Here is a 14,382-nt window from a genome sequence, read left to right as displayed (position 1 = left end):
GCCAATTTAATCAAAGTCCGAGTTAAAAAACCTTTGGATAACCAACAGGTACTATGCACCATTTACATGTTGCCAGTAATATTGTTTGAAATAAATTATATGGCTCGGTGAATGGAGGTAAGACGAAATGAAACAGTGGTGTTTACATTATGTGACCATTATTTATTGGTAATATAAAAAATGTAGAAAATACAAAATAGATAAAACGGATGGCAGCGGTGTTAACTGGAGACAAGGTTTGGGCAGTGGACGGTGGCACGTCTAAACCAAACGATGGTCGGTTACTGAATTATCGAAATACCCTTCAATAACATTCCAGATATTCCCTGGAAAGCCACCAAACACCTAAAACGATCGTATTTACACATTCAACCTATAAGAAACCTACGTGGAAATTGGGCACGCGGCATTTGCTGACCATCTAGAAAAATCCTTCAAACCGAACGTAATTCATATTGAGTATAATTTGTCGGACATAGAATGTGAAAAATCGACGATTCAATTACTCACGCCTAAAGAAGGAACTAAAGTAATTGAAATCGACATTACTCGAAAGAAATCACCAGGCTTTGACTTAATAACAGGACAGTTACTGTAAAAACTACCAAGAAAAGAAATTATAAAACTCACCAACTTTATCAATTCAGCATTTCGATTAAAACGTGTCCAATGCGTTTGTATCATAGCTGAAATTATCATAATCACAAAACCTGGAAAATCACAAGGTATTTGAAAAACTCCTTATATAATAAAACCGATTATAGAGAGAAAATACCTAATACCTATTTAGGGTAAATGATTGTGGATCGATGAATGGAGGTAAAGCGAAATGAAACAGTGGTGTTTATATTATGTGACCGTTATTTATTGAAGTAATATAAAAATGCAAAAAATATAAATGATACAAAAAAGGCTGGCAAGGGTGTTACCTGGAGACGAGGCTTGGGCAGTCGATGGTGGCACGTCTAAACTAAACGATGATCGCCCAGATAAACGTCTCGGGGTTGGCAGCTATTCGTTATCGGGTTCTAGTTGGTGCTGCTGGCACCCCGCCCGTGTTCAACATCTGGGATTATATTTCTGGGTATTTTGTAGACCGTTATTCCACTATGTAAAATTCGATATGCCTCAAGGTCGCTACACCTACATATCATTTAGGATTTGTTAACAAACATTCCACAATTGACTAGGTTTTTTTTATGATAACTTTTTTTTATTAATCTCTTGGAACGTCAACAATCTGCCCGTAAGCATTAAGTATTATTGTTTGATTTCTGTTAAATAATATAACCATCCTAACATGTAGAAGATCACTTCAGTAAGTGATCTGCTGTACAACTTATTCTAATGACTACTCTAACTTATTCTAGAAATTATTAAATTTCACTCTATGTGTCTATTAACCAGTTCGTATGGTAGTTTGCGTTTGAGCCTACGCACTTCACTGTCATCGAGCACATTTAACTGTTTTGCACTCGCCAAACAGTTAAATGTGCTCGATGATAGTGCGATAGGATGCACTAATAATCTTTCAGAGTACTTCGCACTAGCACTTGGACTCACACTCGTTATGGGTTCTATGGGGATATCGCGTTGAATCAGTTTGTTGGACACGTAATATGGAGCCTCGACGATGACTGGCAACACTTTACTCTGGAACCTCTGGAGGATATCTATGTTAGATTTGCTAGTAGTACCCCACAGTTCAATACCATAGGTCCAGATGGGCCTAACAATTGACTTATATAGCCAAACCTTGTTATCTAATGATAATTTAGATTTACGCCCTATTAGCCAATACATTTGGTTTAGTTTAAGCCCAAGCTGTTTGCGTTTTATCAATATATGTTTTTTCCAAGTCAGACGTCGATCAAAATAACGCTGTCTGCTCGCGGAAGTAAAATAAAAATTCTATGTTTATTAACTGGCTTCAAAAAGGCGAAGGTTCTATGTTCGGTTGTATATATTTTATGTTTGTTCATCGATTTCTCCATTAATTATGAGTTTCACATATTGTTTTATCTAAAATAATCCGATATTTGGGCATAATGTTATTGCTGAACTGATGTGATGGAAAACCGAAAGTCGTTCTGTATGTTTAAGCACTAACTATATTATATGTGAGGCCGTAGAAATATTGGCTAGATAGCGGATCCCGAGGCCTGAAGCATTCCTTATTTTCAAACCGAGCCCAAACTGATACAAAAATAATATAATCTTGTGTCATATAAACAAAATTAAATTACGAACAAAACAAATCTAATTTATTGCTCGTACCGACTTCAAACTGATTATTCGGTAGTAGTTAACATAATACTGCAAATAGATAAATAAGTTTAGGTAGGTATTAAGCTAAATTGTGTGTATATAGTAGAATGTAAAATACTTGTAGTAAATAGGTTAAATAAGATTTTTGTTTATTTTTATATAGTTATTATAACGATTATTAGGTACATATTTTTATACGTTTTTTTGTGTTAAAAATCAAAGTTTGATTATTTATTACTTTTAGTGAGTTCCTTATTTATTTTTTGAAATCGGTTCAATTTTTCTTTAAATATTTTATTTTTACCAACATTTTCGGACAGATGTACACGTACCACGTTGGCGGTCGCACAATCAAAGTGAAAACGATAGTAATATAAGAGTAACTATTTTAAAATGTTAAACAATTATACAAGCCTAATGGCGATTAAGGAAAATTAATGAAATATCAAACAGCACGAGTTCAGAAGATCGGTTAAAGCATGAGCGGCTACGGTCGTCCTTTCGCCCGCTCATTGTTTAATCGCCAACTATATAAACCTACCTTTCTCCCCCGCCCTCCGACAAATTTATAGAGTGGAATTTTAATACCTCGTGTTCGCAATAAGCGAGAAAACGCAATAGAAGAGCGGAGAGAGGACCCACAGGCGGGTCGCCAATTGCCCGCCGACCGACCATAACGTCTTCAGAATGAGGCATTTTAATAAGGTGATTTAATTTTGATTTACTTTACTGCCATTCGGTATTTCGCTAACTATCTGATAGAAGCGGCGAGCTAGTAAAACACTAAAATAAGATCGTAACTCTTCAGATAAAACCGCTGCAACGAACCAGAAGGGAAAAATCGACCAGCGCTCAGATAACGGTCTTCCTTTTTCGTTTCGCGGCCATTATAAAGATTATTGTTCAATTATCACCTCTGCAGCTGCTTTATATCGAATATAAATGCGTTCGAGATATATCTCTGGACGTGTTAGAGTTGTAACTTTAGCGTAGACTGTGCGAATTTATAAAATGCAGAATTCGTTGTGATCTTTTGTTTTTATCCAATCAAGTTGCCTTTTTACACGAATACAAGTCCAGATGATCTCTCGGTATGTCAAGCTTCAGGTTCTGTTAGGTGCTGAAGTGTATTATTATCATTTTTTCACTTAAATGAGACATTTATTGAGAAAAATTTGTACAATGTATTTTTTACCAATTACATTTCTCAAACTTGATTTACAAATAAATTATATTACTAGTATTCTGTTATACTTACATCAATACACATGTAAGGCCAGTACGGAATAAATACTTCAGTAAGTATTTCCCAAAAAAAAAATTAGTCAACCTGAAATTAAGAGTACCACTTCATTGCTTCCATATTGCTGTGATTTAATAACCATATTTTAAGGCAAAATCTTGGATCAGTTTGTATATTCATTTGATTTCAAGATCATCGTGCAGCTTTTCATTGATTACCTTGTTGCTTAGTTCATTCCCATGTTTGCATCTCATAGTTCCACATTGGCTTTATGATTGACTGATTAACCAATCTCTTTGATTTTAGGTCAAGTTTAGAGTATCGTTTATAATCAGTAGAGTTGCCAGTTACCTGATTGTGAGACTGATCTCATGTGCTCTTTTTTTGTCTAACATGATATTAATACAATATATATTAATCAAATAATTATGCATAATTTTCTAGAGCTTATTCCAATTTTGATATATTTTGGCATATTGATTGCCGCCACGATACCATTGCGAAGGAATAGTGTTAGTTTAGCAGCGGTCATCATCTATCTATTTTCGCACTACTCCAGTATTTCGAAATCGTATGCCAGCCAAACCCATGCTGCATCGACATGTACAAGTCGTAATCAGAAGGCACTATTATAAAAAGGCTTCTGGAATTGGTGATATTTCGCCAGGGTTATTCAAAGAGCTGCCACCAAAAGCAACAATCATGTTGCCTATTTCACTGCTACCTGCGATATCCAAAATAATTTAGAAAACAGCTGTTAAAACGTATTAAACTATTTATAGAAATACCAGAGTTCCAGTGTGGATTTCGAAATCACCACTTGACAAGTAAGTGTACAGAGTAACAGCTGTTATAGAAAAGGCATTCGGAGAAAGAAATATGCCCTACAATATTCCTGGACATCTCACAAGCTCTTGACCGACATTTAAAATTAATCAAAAAATTAATTACCACCGCGGATTTACTGCCGGCTGCTGGAATCATATCTTTTCGAAAGAAAATATAGAATCTCGTATGAAGGAGCATTATCAGCACTTAAACCTCTTTCGGTTGGAGTTCTACAGGGTAGTGTCCTGGGACCACTCCTGTATCTTCTTAAGACTGTAGAAAAAGTACAAGTAGTAGTTAACAAGATATACAAATGGACTAGAGACTGGATAAAAACCTAATTATATCACTTAATGGATGCTCAATTCCTCAAGCAGAATCAGCTAAATACCTCAGCATACATCTCAACGATAGATTAAATTAGAAACATCATGATAACAGTAAATCAGAATATGGAAGCGAACCAAACCACACGAACTTGTTTAGTGTATTCTTAACTTCAGCTTAAGTAGTTTAGTTTTATTTGAATTTGGGACATACTTACTGATGTATTAATCCCGTACTCTTCCTGCTTGAGCATTAAAGCAAGTACAAGACAACAGTAGTAATAAATTAATTTGTAAATTAAGATTATACTAAGCAAATCGATTGTAAGATGTAATTAATAAAAAAGAAGTCACTATGGCTGTTGAGTACCCTGAATATTGCGAAACATCCTATTACAGATATTTTTGTTTAAGACATAATAAGCGAGACATTCGAAAGACTCTATAGATAAACTGCATAATTTTATTAGAGTTAATTGTAAATGATGTTAAGATTACCCTATGAATATATTGCTAAATTTATCTCAGGTTTTCTAAATATTCTTTTTAAACCTATTTATTTATATATTATTCGTTGTCCACTAATTTACAATTTTTCTCTACGGCGACTTAAAACAGATACTTAACTAGGGAGACCCATTGGTCCTTATAACTTCTGTAATAAAAATAAAGTAAAATAAACGTTTCAGATATATTAAAAAATACGTCTTCACTCTACGAAAGTTGGAACTGAATTAAACTAGAAAATAAGAATTATATTCTTTCTCCGCAAAAGTATGATTGCCTCATCGATTTCGGTATATATAAACACTTGAATATTACTTTGCTGCTGAGTTTTGCTATAAATATATAACAATATGATAATGTAAGGTAAGTTTGATGCAAATTTTTAATAATTAAGTGAATTAAGTACACAGAAATATGACATTGTATTAATTTAAGTTTTCATTATTATTTTAGTTATTTACTTTACTTATTCAATCAATGAAACTTCTATAAGAGATCAGATGTAGCTATTGTGACATGAACATTTATATTAAAAATATTTTTTTAAATGGTAGAAAGTTATCTTGCGGTAATAGCTGAGATATTTTAAGTTTTTCTTTAAAAAATCATTCATTCATTAAAAAAGTCAAGCATATGTAACTTAACTCAAATTAAATTCTTGTAGATTGTAACATTCATTTTAATTAATTTTCATGTATTTTAAGAATCTTAATAAATAGAATGAACTAACATATAAAAACATAAAAATGATAGAGATGTTCAGCAACTGTAACAGATCCATATAACCGAGATTTTGATTTTTTACGATAAAATCAATAAAACTGCTACTTCGCTGTAATGTTCTTTGTTCCTAAAGTGTAGGTGTAGTCGTTAATCGATCCTTATAACTAGTATTATACCCCCCATGTCGAGACCTTATTAGAACACACATATATTTAATGTGTTGGATTAAAACATAAATCACATATAAGAATAATAAAGATATATTTACTTAGTAAAACGAATAAAAAATTTATTTTTAAATAAAATTTTCATTAAAACTACTTAACATTCAAAAAAAATTGTTCAATATTTAATTCTATTCTAGTTATTGATTACTGAATGAGAACGATATCGGTGTTGAAAATATTGAAATGTCGCTTTAAGCGAATCTAATTATCGCATTTTCACTCACTCCAACAAAGGTAATTTTGTTTATTTACGAGTTAGTTATGGTAAAAGTTAGTGTCATCTGAAAATATGTTAATGTTAACATGTTAATTATTGCATCAATTGAATTTTATAGGAATTGCAGCTTTAGATATTTGGGCAAAATGTAGTATAATTATTATATATCACTTTCTACAGCATACTTTCAGCAATAGATATCGCTGATCAAAATATATGGAAGTACCTAATAGAAATTCTGTAAACGTTCTGTTAATTATGTAATTATTAGTTCTCAAAACAAATTATATTTTAGGACTTTTTGTTATTTATTAACAAAACTTGAAATATAGTAAATGAAGCGTTATATACATGACTTCAAATACTGCCAAAATCGGACGTGTCGTCTGCAATGCGTCTAACATTTTAAAATTTCGATAGCGTGAAGCGCCAACGTAATTTCCAGACTGGATCTTCCGGTTAGCGGAAATTGATTTTCTAAACCCATTTCCTGGCCTTTATATTAGTTTAGTACTCCAAATTATATCGTTTAACTGACGTTGGTATCTCTCTTACATTGAACTAGATCTAATCAATTCTTCGATTTGTGTAATATGATAATTTTGTAAATAATAGAAGTAAAAATTTGAAAATAATAAATTAATTTTATAAGTGTTTTTATTATAGTATATATTTAATATAACTAAATTTCATACTGTAATATATATTATAAAAATTATGGTAATTTAGGAATTATGCTAATTGATTAAAACTAGACTTTCAGATACCCATTGTTACTCAGAAAACCGCGAGAATCACTGATATTTAACGAGAAAATCTACTGTCATAATAATAAATGTGGCGACCGCCACGACCCTTTAGGCCACCAGGAATTCACCACCAGCAAGTACAAAGGTTGGCAACGCCGGTGGATTGGTACCATGCAGTTCCAGGCGATAAAAGACCATCACGACGACGTCTCGTTCTCTTTTCTTTTCTCCATCCCCTTGTAATAGTACCACTTCCACAGCGCTACCATACTTCCTCTACTTAACCTAATATCCTGTCAATTCTCCCGTCGACCACATGTATAATTTAACATTAAAAATAAACAGTATTTCTTCAACCAGTGTTTTCAGTTCTCGTGCAAATTCCTTCCAAAAATAGTAGTGAGTGTTCTGACAAATAATCGCAGTGGCAGCCACACATTTCGACCGACTGACCGACCCGACGAACATTCCTACATAGATAACCGGATAAAACTCGCGCATACTTAAAAGGATCAAATTACATGATCATATTAGAAAAAATATACAAGAAACAGCATATTTCGCAACTCTTAACACTGAAGCATTTCCAAAAAAACATACATACATCAAGTACAATTCAGGAAAAAATTGCAGAAAATTGCGAAAGAAATGACAACAGCTATGAACTGAAAAGTAAAAGAAAATGTAATAAAGCAATAAATGAGCTAAAAGAATTGATTCAAAATGAACAAAACCAAGGCATTCATAAATACTTAGAAAATCTGACACCAACTGACATTACAGATTATTCATTGTGACAGGCAGCACAAACAAAACTCAAAAATCCCAGCAGCATAACTTTCCTATTAAAATAGATGAAAATAATTGGGCTTTTCTAAATTCGCCATTTAAAATGGAGTTACCTCATAAAAAATTGACCGTCAAAGAAGCTCAACAAATAATAATTAAAGAGATTAATTGTAAAAAAAGCACATGGATATGATCTAATAATATTAACATTCATATTCAATGCTATATTACGAGTCAATCATATTCCTAGCATATGAAAAGTAGCTCAAATAATAATGATTCTCAAACCATAAAAAACACCAGAAGATGACACCTCGTACCGGCCTATCAGTTTATTACCCATAATCTCAAAAGTTTTTGAGAAACTATACATATAGAGGCTCAATTCCAGAACACCAATTTGGGATCTGCAATAAGGATGGAACAATAAAACGAGTGTACGTCTCGTTAACAAAATAAATATGGTTTTATACGCCAAAAGATATTGTTAAGCTGCATTCCTAGACATATCTCAGGCCTTCAAAGTATGGCTTAGGGGATTGCAGGTTAAATTAAAGAAACTTCTCCCTCATCCGGACTATGAGCTTCTACAATCTTACCTCAAAGGTCCCCATTTAACTAAAATAACAAGGCGATGATTACCGAATTATTACATACACTATATTCAGGAATTCCGCAAGGTAATGTACTAAGTCCATTACTATATCTTCTGTACGCAACCGATCTACATACAACAAAAATAACTACTGTGGCAACATGCACAGACGACCCGGCAGTTTTAGCCTCTCATGAAGATCCAGCCATAGCATCAATTAACCTACAAATATACCTAAATCAAGTACAAATGTACGAGTGCAAACAACAACGTGTCTGTGTAAAGTACTTCGAAAGAGTGTATCCCAATGTACTCACTAATAAGCTAAATATGTGAAACGTCTAACACAATGTAATTATTATTGGATATATATAAACTTTAGAACAAGACTAATTAATTAAAATAGTATTTTATACAGGAGATCACTTAATGAAGTGAATTTCTACATGCCATGTATATATTATAGACATAAAAAATACTTATTGCCCCCGCAGATTGTGGAACTACTAAGAGTAATATGAAAAACCATTTCACCGAATAGTGCAGTGAAATATATTTAACGACGAGAAAGACGGCAGTGTTTTAAGACAGCAATACGTGAACATGATTACTATAATAACTAGGTAAGGACAGATTAGTTCTCCTAGTTTTTAAGTTATTGCAAAAAAATTATATGTTAAATATCTGGGAATACATTTTGATCGACGTCTGACTTAATGTATTGGCTAATAGGGCATAAATCTAAATTATGATTAGATAACAAGATTTTGCTGTATAAGTCAATGCTTAAGCCTAACCTTAACCTATGGTATTGAACTGTGGGGTACTACCAGCAAATCTAACATAGATACCCCCCAGAGGTTCCAGAACAGAATAAAGTGTTGCGAGTCATCGTCGATGCCCCATATTACGTGTCCAACAAACTGATTCAACGCGATATCCACATAGAACCCATAGCGAATGTGATTCGAAGTGCTAGTTCGAAGTATTCAGTTAAATGTCCGCGATGACAGTGAAGTGCATAGGCTCAAATGCAAACTACCATACGAACTGGTTAATAGACACATAGAGTGAAATTTAATAATTTCTAGAATAAGTTAGAATAGTCATTAGTCACATTTATATTAAGTTTTGTTTTGCTACAGAGTTCCTTATTTATCTTTTAAAGTCAGTTCAATTTTTTAAAAAATATTTTATAGCTTAAAGAAATCATAATACTTCTCTGCGAAAAATTATAGCTGACCTTTGTTTTCTATATACGACAGTAGCCATACAATAATTTTAAACTTTCACTGCTTTTATGTATTTTGCACTTCTTGCCTCCATTTGGGCCGCCTACTGTATGATATATTATCTATTGTCTCCATATGACAAGATCGGTTTTTATATTCGACAAAAATAATTTTCACTCTTGTATCATTGTCTAATTTGTATAATTCATCCATAAATCATTCTGTTCCGCTTATAATAAAATGAGATTACGTAAATAAATTTGGGAGTAATAAAGAAGTATTATAGTAGGCTCAATTTTGGTAGTAAATTACTAATGTTACATTCATTAGCATTTAAAAAATGTATTCTAGATATTTAAAACCATCTAAACAAAACACAGAAAAACAACTAGTGGGCAATTATCTTTGTAGTGTAAGATATTAAAGCATAGTAAATTATGATATATCGTAATATTAATCAAAAATGCTGGCTAAAGTCGGTAATTCCGTACTTGTTAACTTGGGTTTATTTAATCGTTTTAATCAAGTCATGCTTGGAAAGCATCAGGATCATTTCAGGTCCAGGTTAATGAAAAATGATAAACCAGGTAGGAAGCAAAGACGGTGGTCAAGCAGTGCTATCATCTAGCTACAAACTCTATATAGCTGATCTCCCAATGAGAAATAATATGACCCTTGCCATATATAACCACCTTTAACCAAATGGATGAAACTCTGAAGAATATAAAGTATTCCAACCAAAAGCCGAAAATCGTCTTTCATCGGAAGCAGTACACCCAAAAGATCTCAAATTAAAGATCCCAAAGCAGTAGATCTCCAAAGTGTTTTGAAAATTGTCAACGTCGAAAATGTCCACATACCTTGAATGCATAATATCATGTACCTCGCTTTACATTTCGATCGACAATGTTAATGATTTGTGCATAGTCAACAAGCGATATGCAAAGTGTTCCCTAATTTGTAGGAAAAGTAGCCTCTTCGCTGCATCCAAAACACTGCTATACAAAGCTCTAGTCACATCCGAAAATTGTGCTAGTCCCAAGTGTCGAAAATACTGAATGTACTTAGATTGAGTTAAAAGTCAAAAAGACCTTTATTCATATAATAACTTCAAGCTCATGAAATAACTAACCCAGATAATTATTCTGTTATTTTAAACTAGCTGAGTGCAATAATTCTTGAAAAAAGATCTGGTTTGGAAAAGACAACTTTCCCCGCTCAATCAGCTAAGAAAACCGTCGATTTAATCAATGATATTGTGGTAAATTTTAAATTTCCGTTTGAATTTCGGGAGCTTATTGAAACCCTAATATTAAGTCGCTAAATTTATAGATCATAATACCTATAAAGAATTAAGTTCTGTAAAAAAGGCTTTATGAAACAAATATGCATTCTTAAAAATATAATGACCGCAACACACAATTTTGTTTATTAATGAAGGTGGTAAAGCAGCCGCCGGTGTATTCAAAAGTTTGTATTTCAGCATGCAATGTTGCCAGACTGAACGAATTGTATTTATATATAAGGAATACACAGCGTCGAACATTGTAATAGTGATGATATAAAATTTAAAAACGATCTAGAAAATGCAATATCGAAACTCACTCTAGATATTCAGACAGCCGCAGACAGAGCAACTAAAACAAGTAGCCCTGAATCGTCTCAATTTAACCTCCCTAGAGAATTAAAAGAACTAATCAGGCACAAGAACCGATTAGCGAGAAGAGCTCGCACCACACTGGACCCAGAGGACAAACGCACGGCGCAGCGCGCAATGAGAGAAGTCAGGGACAGGGTTAGAGCCTGGAATGAGAAGAAATGGGAATCATTTCTTCAAAAGCTAGGCAACCCCTCTTGCCCAAATGATCTCTGGCGTGCCGCCAAAAGCGTTATGGGGAAAAATTCGAAGGCAATCCCCCCTATGAAAGCTGATTCCTCTACGGATATCGCCTACACAAATCCAGAAAAAGCCGATTTGAAAATCAAATGAAATGCAATCCATCTCTGGGCCCAACTCAACAGACATTATCCATCAAAAACGACACTATCCCCTGTCTAAAGAGGAAAGATTTCCAGTCAGTTCATCTTTTGAAGAGCATAGTCACTCCCAGAGACCTTCAGCTCTCCATAAAACGTATGTCCTCCAAAAAAGCTCCAAGTCCAGATGGTATAACAATAAACCATCTAAAAAACCTCACTAGTAAGCAACTATCTGAACTTACCAACATTATGAACTCCATCCTGAGATTAAAGCATTTCCCAAAGTCCTGCAAACATGCGCTTGTCGCTGTTATTCCTAAAAAAATGCCAATTCTAACCCTTCTGACTACAGGCCTATCAGCCTGATTAGTTCACTCTCCGAACTTGCCGAAAAAGCGATATTGAACGCATTAAACGATTTCACAGACGCACATCATATAATCCCGAACGAACAATTCGGTTTCCATACTAAACATTCCTCCATCAAGCTGCCCGCGTTGCAGCAACTATCCACCAAGCAATTATAAAAGGTCGAAAAACAGAAGCCATCTTCTTAGATGTCTCCAAAGCTTTCGACCAAGTATGGCACCACGGTCTAATATTTAAAGCAAAACCACTAGGTCTACCGAATGACCTAATATACCTGATAGATTTATACTTGGATGGTAGGTCCTTTCAGGTGAGGATCGGTGACGCAGTCTCCTCTCGTAAACAAGTCTCCGCAGGAGTCCCGCAAGGCGCTCCTTTAGCCCCAGCCCAAAATTTAGCACAGCCATTCAATCTTTATATGGCTGATTTTTCTCTCTACAAGCTCTCCCACACAGCATTTTATGCAGATGATACCGCTTTCTTCGCAACCGGATACTGTCACGACGCAATACGCAATAGACTCCAAATACAACTGAATCCAGCGATAGCGTGGTACATATTCTGGTCGCAAGACGAAGTTTCGCGCCCAACGCCTCCAAATCGATAAAGTCCCTATCCCATGGCTCTAGAAATTCTCATACCTCGGTCTCCAGTTCGACCACAGATTCCAATGATCTGCCCAAATTCAGCACGCCATCCAATAGTTTATGAGGAACGTCAATACACACCTCGAATCAGGCATCCCGTTTGTGAAAATTTCATAAACATGCTCAGTGTGAGGTTCTCTATCGGAACCTTAGAACACGATAAAATATATATATATAAATATATATATATATATATATTATATATATATATTTTACCCTAAAATTTTATGTAAATTTCAACAAGTGGGAGTGTTGTAATTGTGTTTCCCAATAATATTAGGAACATGTTGAAATAATAAGGCATATTGAATTAAAAAAATTTATTTTAAAAATCAGACATAAAAACAATTAATTTTACAAGTTATTCTATTTACATAAACACAACACCATATTAATAAAAATATATGCCATTTAAATATATAAACATTTACAAAAAGCTCACATAAATATATTTAAAAAAAACCAGAAACCATCTTTATAAAAAATGAGTGAAATACATTATTTATAAAAAGCTCACACACCATTTTTACACAAAGACATTATACTGAAACCTATAAAATATATTTTTTAAAAATCCAGAAACCATGTTTATATAAAATGAGTGAAATACAATGACAAGTCCAGCCATCACACAAATAAGACTAAAAAGCTTATTCTATACATGCAAAATTCAATGAAATATTCCTTGAAATCTGTGAATGTAATTTAACTTGTTCAATTAATTTTGTACATATACTTATGAGTTTACTTGTTATTTGGAAAATAGGTCTGGTTTTCAATTTTCCTTTTTTGCATATTTGATTTTCTTTATCCTCATCTTCCATAAAGAACTAGCACATCCTATGAAGGCATTTATAAAATGCAGCAAATTTATCATTGTTGCTAGCAAGTTTCATGAGCACATTATTAACTATCTTAAATGCCTGCAAATCAGAAGTTGAAAAATGTTTATGCTGCTGTTACTTCTCTATTTTGATCACTTTCATATTCTTCTAGCATCAAAATCTTTTTGGTTCGGTTTCAAATTTGCTGCTATTTCAGGATGAAATTTTCGCAAATGTTAATTCTTATTTGATGTCGACGAAAATATTTTATTGCATATCTGGCAGCTTACGTTCCCACTATAAACAAAATTGATAGTATTTGAATTTTATAACTTTTAAAAATATAACCTCACATTCTGTACCTTTCTTTTTCCATATTTTCAAGCCAATTTATGTTAAATAGCAAGAATAATATAATGCATAATGCAGCACAAATCTAAAAATATTCTAGATTTCTTGTTGATGTACAACGTGCTCGATAGACTGTAAATTTTAAAATGGTCCTGGAATACCCAAGAAAAAAAGGAAGGAGTAAGACCGGATCATGCGCATGCGCCAATTCCATCATTAACAGGAATTTAGCGTATTCTAATATGGAGCTTGTTAAATGACCGCGTAATCGTTAAGAACAAATCGGCATAAGAACATGCGCTATTCGCAGAACTGTGAAATAAAACTCTACTTAACAGAAACCTATAACAATAAACGTTAAAACTCTCATTTAAATTATAAAACGTGCCCTACATTAACTGTAGGGCAAAGAAAAATTGCTTATAGACTCATTTAGATTGATCCCCGCCACGGAAATCTTTAGTAAAAGGCGAAAGATTTATTCGCTCTGACGGGAATCCAGAGTGA

At 33.5% G+C, this 14,382-nt stretch overlaps 1 non-coding gene across 1 annotated transcript; it reads right to left on the bottom strand.

Annotated features, from left to right (window-relative positions):
* Nucleotides 1-14,260: 14,260 nt before the first annotated feature.
* Nucleotides 14,261-14,382, bottom strand: LOC143194485 (U5 spliceosomal RNA). Its single transcript, XR_013005329.1, has one exon. It is a non-coding gene; the product is annotated as a U5 spliceosomal RNA (small nuclear RNA).

Source organism: Rhynchophorus ferrugineus, unplaced genomic scaffold (genome assembly GCF_030347505.1).
Source record: "Rhynchophorus ferrugineus isolate W39M unplaced genomic scaffold, kcgeb_rfMv2 rfM3, whole genome shotgun sequence".
Classification (NCBI taxonomy): Eukaryota; Metazoa; Arthropoda; class Insecta; order Coleoptera; family Curculionidae; genus Rhynchophorus; species Rhynchophorus ferrugineus.
The sequence above is the reverse complement of the archived record's forward strand: the minus strand, read 5'-3'. Positions and strand labels throughout refer to the sequence as shown.